This window comes from Mixophyes fleayi, chromosome 2 (assembly GCF_038048845.1).
Source record: "Mixophyes fleayi isolate aMixFle1 chromosome 2, aMixFle1.hap1, whole genome shotgun sequence".
Lineage (NCBI taxonomy): Eukaryota > Metazoa > Chordata > Amphibia > Anura > Limnodynastidae > Mixophyes > Mixophyes fleayi.
Genome location: NC_134403.1, coordinates 294,890,080 through 294,905,334, shown reverse-complemented (window position 1 = coordinate 294,905,334; position 15,255 = coordinate 294,890,080). Strand labels below are relative to the sequence as shown.

The 15,255-nt window shown below is 40.6% G+C and overlaps 1 protein-coding gene across 2 annotated transcripts in view; it reads left to right on the top strand.

Annotated features, from left to right (window-relative positions):
- The window catches only part of LOC142139111 (uncharacterized), a 441,344-nt gene that overhangs the window by 164,040 nt on the left and 262,049 nt on the right, over window positions 1-15,255 (top strand). The gene's annotated exons all lie outside the window — the stretch shown is intronic.

The following is a 15,255-nucleotide window of genomic DNA, read 5'->3' as shown; positions in this document are numbered from 1 at the left end:
TGATTTCTGTATGCCAGCTGTTTTTCAGTATGGATGTAAAAGCATACATTTATGTAGATATGTTTCAAAATGTATACTAAATGTATACTTATGAGCCACACTGACAATAAGTGTAGCCCACATCAGGCAGCCTATTGTGTTTTCATTGCAAGTGTCCTGTTAGATGCTGCTGCTTACCTACAGGAGCATTATAGTGTGGCAGTATAGGACTGTTGTTGATTTCAGCACTGTGTGTATCAGGGATTCTGAGCGCATGGATGCAACTTGCTGAGATAAGGAAGACTTTGTAAAACAATGGTGCTCCACCGCCACCCCATCCCTCCCACTGGTACACATGCAATATATTGGATGCTCACCCTCAGTGTTGGTTGTTAAGTACCAATTTGAACCATTTTTGTCACATTGCAACAATAACTAATGACAGTGAGTTTTACTTTTTGAAAGCAAAGCAGTACAGTAACAGTGGCAGCTCATGAAATTTAGAACATTAGCTGAAATCAAATGTGAAAAATACAAGAGGTGGAAACTGTCCTGGAGGACCCCAGAACAAAATTGGCTAAATCACATAATATTATCGCATATAGTAAACTGAAGATATAATTAAGTTAGCCTTTGCCCATCATGCACCTCTGCAGGATGAGAGGCAAATGTCCTCTCTCAATTTAAACCAGACTTACACTACAATCCGAAAACTAAATGAACTTGCAATTTCTTATAACGTCTTTGTGAAATAATAAAAGAATATGTCCTTCAAATACATGCTATTATCTTTATTCATCCCCTCACTGGCAGCCATTTGCTCTTCTGAAAATGGTAAAAGTATCAGACACATTCAGTGTTGCTAATGTTGAGCCTAGGTATACAGGGTGTTGTGAAGTGCATGCAGGTCTGTCTGTATTTTTACTGTACGAAAAGATAATTGTTGTCAGCGCTTATCCTTAACACTTCATATATGTGTGTATTTAGCAAAATGAGAACATGAGGTATTAGTTTTGATTAAAACATTTAAGCCTGCATCCCAGAGTCAAGGGCACTTCATTATAAGCAGGTCCTACACTGACCTATATGCTTTAAACACCATTAAAATGTAATCACCTCCCAGGTAAGGGGCTTGCATTTAACTAATATATAATGCATCACACTTAATGATGCATAAAGATGGTTTTAAATAATTAGGCCAATAAGATGTACTTTACTTACTCAGTTGTTTGTGCACAATTTAATGCTACTTAGCTGTAGCATAACATTAGGTATTACAGCCAGTCTGGATACTTTGGGCTTTAGAGGACCCGTCTGAGTCATTGCTTCCACTTGTTGCAAAATTCACTCTTCCTCCATACTGACCATGGTCCTAATCAGTAAAATATCAGGTGTAATGTAGTTCTGTCAGGATCCTCTTAAGAACATCTTGGGCCCCCGGGCACAGCAGTGCACCGGGGCCCCTATATATACAAAAACATCACATCCGACATGCACTGCGAGCTCCGTACGGAGGAGGAGACCATGGAGGGAGCCGGATCGCCAGCTGACCGCAAAGTAAGTATTTTCTTTCTTTTTTTTTTTTAGGTTTTTTATTTTTTTGCTGCCTCTGGCGGGCCCCCCTGGGCTGCAGGGCCCCAGGCACCTGCCCATTGTGCCCAATGGGAAAGACGGCCCTGAGTTCTGTTAATCTGCCTGTTATGCTCCCACCACCTGAAATGGCTGTTGCCGGCTCCTACTCCCTGCTTCTATTCATTAACTGGGCAAGCTGTGTACTTTTTAATTTCCCACTTCCTGTTCAGCTACAAGAGGAAGTATTTTTTGGGCAAATACCAAGTCACTGTGACTGTACTGTAACTAAGTTGAATAAAATTTGTGATTAATGATTAACAATATGTTTGTCTAGAGATGGATTCACTGAAGATGCATTCATGAGAAATTAGGTCATTCTGTCAATTATACCGAATCAGTGCCTTATATGTCATGCTAAAAGCACGTACAGGTCATCAGTAACATTTTTAACTTGTAGTCATAGGGGTTCAATCACATTTCATATAAGTATAGTATATCTTATTTCAAAATGTCCATATTCTCCCTCAGGTATTTATACCACCCCTAAGAGACAACCCACAATATCCTCGTAAGCTTCCAGGCAGGCTGCATGGGGATTTTTGCAAGCTGTGAAAGCTGTCACTTCTGCATAAATTGATCTGGATAGTATTGTTGACTGTTTCTTGGTTGCCATCATGTGACCATTCTGTATTTCCTCTTAACTCAATCTCACATCTATCTATGTGACAGAGTTCTCCTAGCAGAAATATGTTATGTTAAGTAAACCACCAGATTGTGAGAAACACACCTTAAATGATCTTGTATTTTTGATGAACATTGTTATTATTATTATTATTATTATTATTATTATTATTATTATTATTATTACCATTTATTTATATAGCGCCACTAATTCCGCAGTGCTGTACAGAGAACTCACTCACATCAGTCCTGCCCCATTGGGGCTTACAGTCTAAATTCCCTACCACACACAGACAGACAGACACAGACAGACTAGGGTCAATTTGTTATCAGCCAATTAGCCTACCAGTATGAACATGACAGGTTCCTGACTCTTGTGCCTTTGTCAAGTGACTATAGGTGACCTTTTTCATTTTTTAAAATGAAATTTAAATTGTGTAACCATGGCATATGTAAGTAATTTGCATCATTAACATGTTAGAAACATGGTTAGAAAATCTTCCACCAGAGACAATACACTGCATTATAATTTACCATTGTCATATCTCGTAACTTATTGTACATATCTCTATTCCTATGTCTGAACTATTTGACCTGTTCGTGCAATATTATTAGTAGAAATTAAACCATAATAAACTATAGTCTTCTTTTGTGAATACTGGTTCCCAACTAATAAGATAGGACCAGCTAAAAGGAAAAATATGTTTGAGGATTTTGAACATGTGGGGAAATTAAATGGTTTGTGAAATAAATGTAGGGTTCTATTTAGAAACATTTTGTGGGGCATATTCACTTAGGATTCATGCCCACGATTACGCATGGCTGCACGGTTCCCGGTACCGCAACATCTCGGAAATCAGCGATATTGCAGTACCGTAATGACATTTTACACGCGTATCCGCGGGCGCAAATCCTAATTGAATATGCCCCTATATGTTAGTTCCACTGCTATAGTGACAAAAATGTGAATGTCTTTGTCTTCTGTTTATACTGTAGAACTTTGCGCCAATCTATTTTTTTGTTTTTCCTTATGATAGAACGTTATGTTGTCCTTTTACTTTCAACGAACGTGGAGAGCAAAACCTATTTTCCACTTTGCTTACAGTTGTGGAGTATCTTTAATGCCGCATTAATGCAGAAATGTTTTGACTGGTCACACCAGGCTTTATCTATTACTTTCAGCAGGGAAAGTCAATTGAGCAAGGGAAAAAATGAGGCTTATATTATGGTGTGCTTGTGGAAGAGAATGAAATAATGTCTCCTTTTTTTCAATAATTCTCAACATAATTCCCCTTCCCCAACCTTGTCCGTTAAAACAGTAATGACAAAAGAGGTCACAGTCCTCAATCCACCCAAGCCAACCTGGTCCACACATGCCTTCCCTGTTTCTCTTGAGTCCACACTCCTTGGTCAACAACCCATGCTGCTGGAAATTGGGGCGGTTTCATTAAAAATCATTGCTGTTGGCCGATTTGCTTTAGACAGTGGTGAGAGAAGTATGTTTAGTAGTAAGTGCTGTGTTGACCTCTTCCTCTAATATGTACTCTTCTAGACAGAATTGTAAAATGGTCACTAGTCTACGCTCATTGATGTTTGGTTTCCTGTTTTACAATCTGTACAGCTTTCCCTAAAGCTCATTTCCAAAGTGCAAAAGATGTGGACTTTTTTTATTTGTTCAAATGTGCCTAGTTGTCTGTCAAACACATGCATTTCTACTACAACGCTTAATTTACTTCCACTGTTCAATCACACCTTTCCTCGATTGATACATTTATCAGTCGTGCCCTGACAGAGACTGTTAGGGAATGTACTTGGTGATCATTCTCACTGAGCAACAATTAGTTCCTTTTTTCTTTCTGGTTTTCAGGGCTTTGTACAGATTACTGAATAAAGGATCCCATACTTATTGTTAGGGCCCACGACCACAAAGATGAGCTTTTAGAACAGATAGAGTAGAGATGTTCTCCTTTAGCAGCCGAGCTTTCCCGTAGAGCTTTATATGCTCACAGATACTCAGATATCCCCAGGTCTTAGGCTCAGAGTAGTAAAAGCTCATCAGATATGGCCGTAGCGCAGATGAAACCGGGGGCGCTAGCCCAAACTGGAGTGTGTAGTCAGTAGCAGGCCAAGGTCAGGGGACCGAAGCAGGTAAATCGATATCCAAGCAGAGGTCAGGGTCACAAGCGAAATAGCGAAGTCCAGAATACAAGCCAAAAGGTCAAGGTTACAGGCAAGCAGGCAAGGGTCACAATAATAGATCAGTGAAACAGGAATCCAATAGCCGGTCAGCACAGGACTGGAAACGCTATAACCTTCCTTAAATACAGAAGAGAGCCAATTAGATCCCTGCTCATTAAATATCCCTGGGGACTGCTTAATAAATTGTTGCCTGCTTAATTAGCCCGCAGGCTTTACTAATTAACCACGCACGCGCCCAGCTGCCCAGTATTGCCGGGAAGCGGCGCTCACCACCTCGGCGTCCGGCCATTGCCCTAGTAACGGTCGGTCTGGAAACCGGAAATTACGTCGTCAAGGAGACGGCCGGGACGCCAGACACAGAGGAGAGTGTTCGGAACACTTATATTATTATTGTAATCTTAAGTACTGAAGTGAACTATGTCAGCATTTGTAAATGGTAAAAGATACTTGCAGGACAGGAGATTTTTTTTAAATCACAAAAATATTATGATGGGAGCCTACCACTGCCCATCTCATTAAATTAATTATCTTCCTGTTGATCCTGGGCTCTCACACTGTGACTATATTACAGAATGTATCACTGTCTTTTTAGAGAACAGAAGAAAAACGAATCATTGCTACAGTAATTAGACATCTAAAGACCTCAGGGAAACAGCACTTCTGCAGTCCTGTGACCAAGAGCAGGATAATGAGGAGTGGCAAGAAGTGTCACTTTGGATTGTGTCCTCCTAGACAGGAAGCCATTCAGTAATGTCATTTATATGTCATGCACAATTGAAGCAGCTAATAGAGTTAATCTCTAAGGGGGAAACAAGTTGTAACAGTGTTAATTACAGCATTATTTATTTATCTTGATATATATGTGCCATCATTCCATTGTGGGAAGGATGGGCTGCTGTAAACAGCTGTGAAATTGTTCTTATTCTAGGTCCAAGTGGGGAAGATAGAATAAAATAAGCATGGTTTTAATTGCAATAGGACTTTTGCAGGAACACATTAATTACTATAAAATCATTTGCTATAAATGAGATGGGAGTAGGTTAGAAATTGCAAAACATCTGTTAAAAAATCTGTTTTGTCATTTAAGATGTAGAAATCAATAAGGTCAAAATTACAAATGGGTTAATGCAGCCGTCCAGTTTAATTTTATATTTTTTGTCTGCCCAAAACCTTTTCGTGTAACCTACTAGAACTGTTGGCATATCCAACAGTTTCCCTCTAGGATCTCTCGGATTAAAAATAGTTCAGGCTATTATAGTGAATACGAAAAGCAGGGAGTGTATATTTGAATTGTTTATCGCCTAGTGGACCCTCACCATCCACGCCAGGCCAATATGTGGTAGGCAAAAACTAATCCTTAATTTAAAATTTGGCTTCCTTCACCCTCCCCTAATTTTTTGTTCCTGTCTTTTCAGTTCCAATTGACTTTTTTAAAGGGTAATGGCAAGCTTTGTCATTCACTTAGTTTTAATTAAAATCAGAACTGTATAGCAGAACAGAGGCGCGAATGAGCACTACTGAGGGTGAAGGTGCACCTGCGCCTGTTGCCATCCTTGCAGTTGCCTGCCCAATTTCCATTGTCTTCAGCCATTACCATGGTAATACCTCAAGACTAAAACTTTACATTTTTGTATCATATTTTATTTTTACTTTGGAGAACAACTATTCTCTTATATTTTGAAAGGAATTTCAGTTTATACCTCTCCCTGTCACAATGTTGCACCCTCAAACATTTTGCACCCCTCAATAGTCTTGCGCTCTAGGCCGCAGCCTATTGAATAAGTGTCTATAACTCTCCCTATAAGCAGTTAAAAAGTCAAACAACACCACGGATTTGTCCTGACTATTTTTCTGAGCTCCTTATCCATTCTGAAGTGTGGCCTAAAACATAGGCCATATCTCATTATGACTGTAGCAAAATCTGGACTGTTGTAAGGAATATGTCTGTGGGCACTTAACTTGGGAAATGAGTGTGTATCTTGTGCCAGATGAAAGGTATGTTTGTGCAGTTGTGTATATTTTTTTTATGCACATGTACAAATCCCTGTATCTTTGCATATCCATGTGTGTATATCACTGTGGGCAAATGTGAGTATGTGTGGGCAAGTATGCATAGGCATTGTACAGGGTGAGCTGGTGTGCACAGTCACACCCTAATTTTGGGCTCCTCTCACTTCTAGATGTTTTTCTATCTTTATTAAACTGAGCAGTAATGCAGAGAGCTCTGTAATGAGCGCTCTAATCTGACTGCTGACACTGATTTCTGATTGTGTCCCCAGATTGCCTTGTACATAGTCAAGCATTATGGAGCACCAAATTTAAACTTGCTCAGAGAAAACAGTGATGTATGAGCAGTGTCCTTCTGGAGCAGCTCAGCAGCCGGGTGTGTAAGGGTGGTCGGGCAGATTATATTATGAGGATGGCGTTGATTAGGAATGATGATGATGATGAGCGGGGGTTAACGATGGGGAATGAGAGGTTAATGATAGAGGAATAATGGGTTATTGATTGATGGAGTAAGAGAAATAAATGATGAATGATGGCAGATGAAAAGGGTACTGATTGATAGCTGACTGGTAACTTTTTAAAACAAAAATCCTATGGTGCACACCCTAATGAAATGTGCTGGGTAAACCTATGATGACACCTGGGTGCAACTGTGTGTAACTCTGTGACTTGTCTATATTAGTGTGTGTGTGTGTGTGTGTGTGTGTGTGTGTGTGCTAAGTGTTTGTGTGTCTGTGGATACTATGTGTGCATCAAGCATATGGATGTTTAACTAATTTTCACTAATATACTACACAATTTGTTTCATTATTTATATTCAATGATCCCCAAAGCATGTTTTTTTCCTTCAAGTGACTTTCCAAACACACTTTGATAAAAGGTTAATTTTGTAATTATTATAAGCAAACAGGGATGTGGAGTAAAAAAAAATGTTAATAAGAGACAGTCTGGTATGAGCTAATTAGCAGTCATGGTTTTATTTTCTAGACCAAGAATCTCCTATGATTGTAAAATCAACATTTTAATGTGATTTCCCCCCCCCCCAGCTTATGAAAGAAGACAGACGTGTTTAATAAGGATAAAGGGAAACATGTTTGAAATCAAGGTCCTCAGATATATGATTACTCAATTGAGTAGTTTTTATATTTTTTTCCAAATTTATTTTGGAAGAATTTTTCTCTTCTTCAAACACTAGGGGGATTTTAAAATGGGATGTGGTTTTCAAACACAACCCATAGTATTTATTAATGTGCGTTTTGTGGAAAATAGCATCTTTATGCAGTATTTAAAGTTGTACATAAAAGAAGATTTTTGTCTAATTATTTTCTTGCTACTTTGTGGCCTACATTTTAGTGATTAATTGTAAATCAAGCACCTTTGTTTAGGCATTATACCTAAAGCACAAGTGATTTGACTAATTTCATCAATAAGTACCACATCTTAAAAAATGTGTGTGGCTTTTTTATGCGGTTTTGCAAACCGCTGCTTGATACATTTGCATTGTTTTTATGGATCCTAGGTCACAAAACTGGCATTGTGCTTTATTATCTGTCGGTATGAAAAAACATGATTGTTGGCTTGATATGCGATATTTTATTTGATAAATGTCACGGTTTGGAAAAAACACACTTGGATACATCTCCCTCTAGGGCAGGGGTGTCCAACCTTTTAGCTTCTCTGGGCCACATTGGAAGACGACAAGTTGGTTTGGGCCACACATAAAATACACTAACACTAACGATAGCTGATCATCGAAAAAACCATAGAAAACATAGTTAACATATTAAACTTACTTGGAAATGAAGTTAGTAAGAGTTAGGAAACCTGTTGCAGAATCATGTTTAAAGCAGTAGTCCCATTACCAGCTACAATTTAACTTACCTGCATCTGCCCCTTAGTGGGGTTCGGGGAATTAAATGCCAAAAACTTTTTTTTTCCTCTGTTTCTGCACCCATGAATCATTTTTTATATTGACCAGTTTGAAATGGTCACCGATATAGGTAGCATCAGGAGGACTAATAGAAATCTACAGAGATTTACAGATAGGGTGGCGGGAAAAATGGCTCATGGAGCAGCCTCCGATGAGGGTAACAGTGGGTGATATTTTCACCCTACTCAGCACTGCACATTTAAAATGGTTAAAAATATTAAAAATACAATTATCTCTTAATATTTATATTAGATACATACAGAGAACACAGCTAGTTCATAACTGCATGGTGCAGAAAGTCCAAATTCAGAGTAACAACAATAAGATACTGGATAATCTTTCACTGCTGCTGATAGTTCGCGCGGGTGACTCCTCTGTGCTGCGCTACGCAATGGATGTCGTGTGTGATGAGGTCACCCCCGACATTCACTGCGAGCATCACACGGAGGAGGAGACCAGGGAGGGAGCCGGAGCGCCAGCTGACGTGACCGCAAGGTAAGTATTTTTTTTTTTTTGCAGGATTTTTTTTTCCAGCTCTGCCCCCTTGCCACAACCAAAACTCCTGCTGGGCCACATTTACAGGCCGCAGGTTGGACAACCATGCTCTAGGGGGTCATGTGTGACCAAAATCTACTGACCCGCATGTATATTTATGCACCAGTGCTACTACTTGTCAGACAAATATATTTCAAGGTACACGTCTACATTTTCAGAGACTACCATAGGTTTCTTTATAACTCAAGACTAAAAAATTATGCAAATTGTTGAAAAAGAGGGCTTATCATGTGTGATGAAACAAGTTTGATAACACCTTAAGCAGCCTGTCTCTTGTTTCTCACAAAATGTGGAATAAAATAATGCACACTTTTTATAGCCGTTATTGTTATTATCATAGATTTATAAGGCACCACAGTGCTCCGCAGCACCGTATAGTAGGAAGAACAGTACACAGACACACTGTTAATGTTTGCCAGCTCACCATAGTGCAAATGCAGTGTCTAATTACATGTGGTTAAGGGAACTTTGTAGACATGCCTATATAGGAGACTTTTTCATTCAATGTTGCTCATTGCAAAAATGTGTTTCTTGTTATTGCACTGTTATTGCAGTGATGCTGTTATGCATAGTTCTCAAACTGAAGTCAGGTGGGTTATAGGTAAGGATTGGATGAAGTCCAGTTTCTGGATATAGGTGAGAGGGCTGTAGCTGCAGTCATTCTCTGCCCTCATTTCTCTACAGGAAGTCTCGATCAGCAGTAAACTAGTTCTGGCTTAAAACACTTGTAAAGTGTTTATACTGGGAGTGTCATTTAATAATCTTGGCCTTGCCCTTTAATTAACTAGAGTATGTCCCCATTGTCTCAGGTTGTATTCCACCAGACTCCATGGAGTCATCCCAGCAGGGGACCAAGGGAGGTATTGGGATCAGAAGGGTCAGCCCTGTAACAGCCCCTTTTAACAGTCTGATCCTCTGAGAGTGGCTGTCTATCTAAGGCCACCAAATTGTCCTTAGTCTGTCTGTGTGTGTTAGGGAATTTAGACTGTAAGCTCCATTGGGGCAGGAACTAATGTGAGTGCGTTCTATGTACAGCGCTGCGGAATTAGGGACGCTATATAAATAAATAGATTTTGGGGTAGTAATATTGTGGCTTTGAAAGTGCCTCCCCCTATTCTTGACATTTTTAGTGCTCATTGCTTGCTGAACGCATTTAATGTCACAACATGTACATGCATGTGATTTCATGATACTGTTGGACAATCCTTGTAGTACTGTGAACCCTTCATCAGCCAGTCAGTGTGATCACTTGCCATGGTGACAGCTTTTCATGGTCTGGACATCCACCTTTTCCCCAACTGACCATTGTAAAAAACTTGGGTCTCTCTCCCACAACCACGTGAATCTCCTGAGCTCTTATCTTTTGGAATCCAGCTCTCATGGGACAGAACAACCTCCTGTATCCAACTGGTCCTATCTCTGAACCTACAACTTCTCTCCCTGGTAGTAGAGAACTCAATGATTTCTGTCTGTCTGAAATCCAGTTCTCTTGGGCAGGGCAGGGCTGACAGACTTTAGCCCGGGGGGGGGGGCAAGCACACAGCACTGGCCCATAAGTAGCGGCCCATCCTTAAAGGGTGGATTTTGGTACAATATATATTTATCTATATAAAAAGAGGCTACTTTAGTGTTGCTTAATCCATATATATATATTTTTAGTCCCAGAGCTGGATTAAGGCTCTGGGAGGCCTGGACACTTTAGACAGGGTAACCCCCTATGATGCAGCATGGTTATCATTTTAGACAAATACACAGGCAATACTGTGTGCACTACTGTTAGGAGCACGCAGTTCTGCCTTCACGAGCAGTATACGGTCACCCAAATTCAGGACTGTCCCACCAGATTCAGGACAGTTAGCAGACTGTCCTGCTCTCTCCTACCTGTTCTTTTCACTGTCACCACTTGTGGCTGCTGGTTACTTTAGCTCTGGATCCTTGAAAGCCCTATTTGGTAAAAAAAAAAATATGGGTACATGAAATTTAGAAAACTTCTACAATCCCTGGCATTAAATCAATATATCACCCATGTTTTATAATTAGCCCCCCCCTTTTATGCCCACATGCTTTAGACACACATGCCCCCCTTCTGCCCCCAGCACCTTTAGCCACACATGCCCCCCTTCTGCCCCCAGCACCTTTAGCCACACATGTCCCCCTCTGCCCCAGTACCTTTAGCCACACATGTCCCCACTCTTCCACAGCACCTTTAGCCACACATGTCCCCCCTCTGCCCCCAGCACCTTTAGCCACACATGTCCCCCCTCTGCCCCCAGCACCTTTAGCCACACATGCCCCCCTCTGCCCCCAGCACCTTTAGTCACACATGCCCCCCCTCTGCACCAGCACCTTTAGCCACACATGCCCCCCTCTCCCCCAGCACCTTTAGCTACACATGTCCCCCCTCCGCCCCAGCACCTTTAGCCACACATGTCCCCCTATACCCTGCAGCTTCAATTGCATATGTCCCCCCCCTTTACACACGCTAACTCCCCCTTCCTCTCACCTTTTTCTACACGAGTGGCTCCCGAAACAGAGAGAAATGCTGCAGCTCCTGCACACTGACCATAGAGTTCCATCAGCCTGCCTACACTGTCTACCATGTGACCACTGCATCACATGTTCTACAAGCTGTAGTACAATATTCTGTGAATGAATAATGCAGCTGCTGTGAGTACTACGCAATGTGAAAGCCCCTGCACAGACTGCAAAGGCTGTCTCCATCACATTACCACCGGACCACCAGGCAGCCCAAAATACTATTCTACTGTCCGGCTCGGGGGGCATTTCCCCCCCGGCCCAGCCCGCCACTGCTCTTGGGACAGGCCTCTTGTCTCCAGAAGGAATCACAACAGCCTCACACTGGGCCCTTTACTGAGCTCATTACTGAGCTGCAGATGGATCCTGTTTGGGATTTATCTTTCTTTTATTAAGTTACTTATTTTTTTGCTCTTGATTATTTATTAGTTACTTATCCTCTTTGCTTCCTCCCCTAGTTACTCCTTCTCCCCTATTACTTCTACCACCCCTTTCTTAGTTACTGTTTCTCCCTTATTACTTCTACCACCCCTTTCTTAGTTACTGCTTCTCCCTTATTACTTTTACCACCCCTTTCTTAGTTACTGCTTCTCCCCTATTACTTCTACCACCCCTTTCTTAGTTACTGCTTCTCCCCTATTACTTCTACCCAGGGGCGGATCCAGAAGTTAATTGTACCGGGGCGATTTAGGGGGGGCGATTTAGCCCCGCCCCCTTTTTGACACCTAAGGCTGCTGACGGCTGCACACTATGTGCAGATCCGTTCGGCAGAAAGAGTTAGGGAGAGAGTCCTGCCCGGCTGCTCTGATTGTGTCAATCAGAGCAGTTGGGCAGGACTCTCTCCCTAACTCTCTCTGCTGAACGGATCTGCACATAGTGTGCAGCCGCCGGCAGCAAGCCCCTGCTAGGGCGATCGCCCCCCCCTGGATCCGCCACTGCTTCTACCACCCCTTTCTTAGTTACTGCTTCTCCCTTATTACTTCTATTACCCCTTTCTTAGTTACTGCTTCTCCCTTATTACTTCTACCACCCCTTTCTTAGTTACTGCTTCTCCCCTATTACTTCTACCACCCCTTTCTTAGTTACTGCTTCTCCCCTATTACTTCTACCACCCCTTTCTTAGTTACTGCTTCTCCCCTATTACTTCTACCACCCCTTTCTTAGTTACTGCTTCTCCCTTATTACTTCTACCACCCCTTTCTTAGTTACTGCTTCTCCCTTATTACTTCTACCACCCCTTTCTTAGTTACTGATTCTCCCTTGTATTGTTCCTGCTCTTTTTATCTCTTTGGGCATCTCCTTGTGTAATCTATTCATTCCATGATCCTTAATTGTCTTTCAAAATTGTGTGCCCACATGTACTTGATGATGTCATTACACACATGTAAGCACAAGTCACTCTTCTGGGGTACAGTTATGTAATTATGCCTGTATTTGTCATTGCACATGCTTTAATTTGAGCAGGCACTTGCAGGCTACTGTGCAACTCCCGACCACTGCACATGTACTGACCATTAATGCCCTGCGTTATACCACACGTGCAGCCACTTACCCACATAGGGAATTCATTGAGTGATGTCTGTGTAGTAAAGGAGAAAAAGCAGTTGATGTGACAAACCACTCATATATTCTATTTTTCAGGTATTTGTGTATGGTGCACTCACAAAGGTGTTAGGGCATGTCTGTGATCTGGCAGCATCTGATCATAAGATCCTGCCAAGATGGTTAAGTGTCCTTTATAAGTTCTGGTGAATAGAAACATTGAACCACTGCCTCTTAGTAATGGAGTGTTTCTTAAGAATAGTTTGCCAATTTGGGAGGAAAATATACTGGGATTGAGATCCTCTTTGATGACAAAAATGGGACAGAAACTTTTGATTTAGAGAAATAGATGTTATGTGTCATGATCTGTGCTATTATCCTGTCAGAACATAATGTAGATCTAGATTGGCAGAACAAAAAAACAAATGAATAACCAAAATACAATGAACAATGTTTTCTGATATACGGTTTAACACTTACTGCTGGTTTGCTGATGTCTCTGTAATTATTCCTGTTATTTCAGTACCCCGGCCTAATGATAACCTGTAATATGAATGCTTTAGTTTACTGCAGTTAATTCAACATTCCAAAGCTTTTTGTAGGTTGCATTACAATAACATTTACTAGACAGTCTGAGGCTCCTCATGGCACATTTTAAACAGTATATTGCAAAGGATTATCATGTATCAGCACTGCACATTGCATAATCCTCATATGGGACTAATGCAATGAAAAAAAAACCCTACAAAACAATATGTTTTTAAACGTTTATCTTTAAGATATAAACAGTGTAAATGAACAATTTGCAATATTTCTAAATCTATTTGTAAAATATTTCATATTGACAGAACTTAAAGGCATTCAACCATTTTTTACCATGTAATTGTCTTTTGCACAGGTCATCCTGTAAGAAAAACCTGTGTTTGCTATATGTGTGACCAACAAGCACAGTTACATGAGGCAAAGTTCATTGTTTGCTATGTTTTGGATATTTGTTTCTACTTAACCTTAACCTCACCTAAACTCTTGTTTTCTTTCTTCTTAAGCACAGCTTTCTGTTTACATGTATCGCAAAAAACTATATAGGTACGGGATGGAAGATTGTGAGAGTTCTGAACAGATAAAGGAGAAAGACTAATGACAGTGCTCCAAATCCTTTTCCACCCAGGAACCACCATGATACCAACCTTGAAACAGAGAGCATAGAGGGACATTGGGCTAGATTTACTAAACTGCGGGTTTGAAAAAGTGGAGATGTTGCCTATAGCAACCAATCAGATTCTAGATATCATTTATTTAGTGCATTCTACAAAATGACAGCTAGAATCTGATTGGTTGCTATAGGCAACATCTCCACTTTTTCAAACCCGCAGTTTAGTAAATATACCCCATTGTCTTTTAACACATACATAGTGAACATGGCACAGAGTAAACCATTATTTTTTTTACCACCTGCCAGGTCCTTGTGGTTTGCACCCTGCTTATGACCACACCTATTGTTATATCTTGATTACACCTGTAATAACTAGTGCATCTTAGCTTCAGAAAGTGCAGGTATCATTTTATTATTTTTTTATTTTTTAATGTAGTTGTTTATGGTACATGATAACAACTTAGACTATTATGGAGAAGTATTTATGTCACATAAAATATTCAAAAGAGGTTTGGTGACTTGTGTGCTCAAATGACCTTTCATTCTTGGCCACATGTATGCACTGGCAGCAACAACAGACAGCAGTCTATTTCATTTGTAGCCTTTTAGTTTGGCTACAATCTATCAGCCTGGCTGCAGTTGTATTTATCTGTTGGGGACTTGGCAGACAGATCCTGTCTGAAGTTGAGGCAACCTGACACATTGAGTTTTTATTTTGTTTCTGAACTGTGAGACCCTTCTCACACATGACATAAAGATAAACTTTTTTTTAATTTTTCTTTTGGGTTTCAAAATATCTTCAGTTTGCTGTCTGACATCAAGGACCATTGTTTTTGCTGAAGCATCTTAATGTTTAAAGGCAGAGTACTAATGCAGGGACACATTTTAAAAACAATAAATAAGCACAGAATAGCATTTTTAAAAATAGGTTCATTGTAATAAAGTGGAATTTTTTTATACTTATGTATTTTAAATTGCAATATCCAGTTCTTGTGCAATGTTGGGTATAGAGCCCAAGGACAGAATGAGGCTGGAGTTCTATGGGTACGCTTTAAGCACCAAAGACCTCACCCCAGCGTTGATATACAGCAGTGTTGGCTAA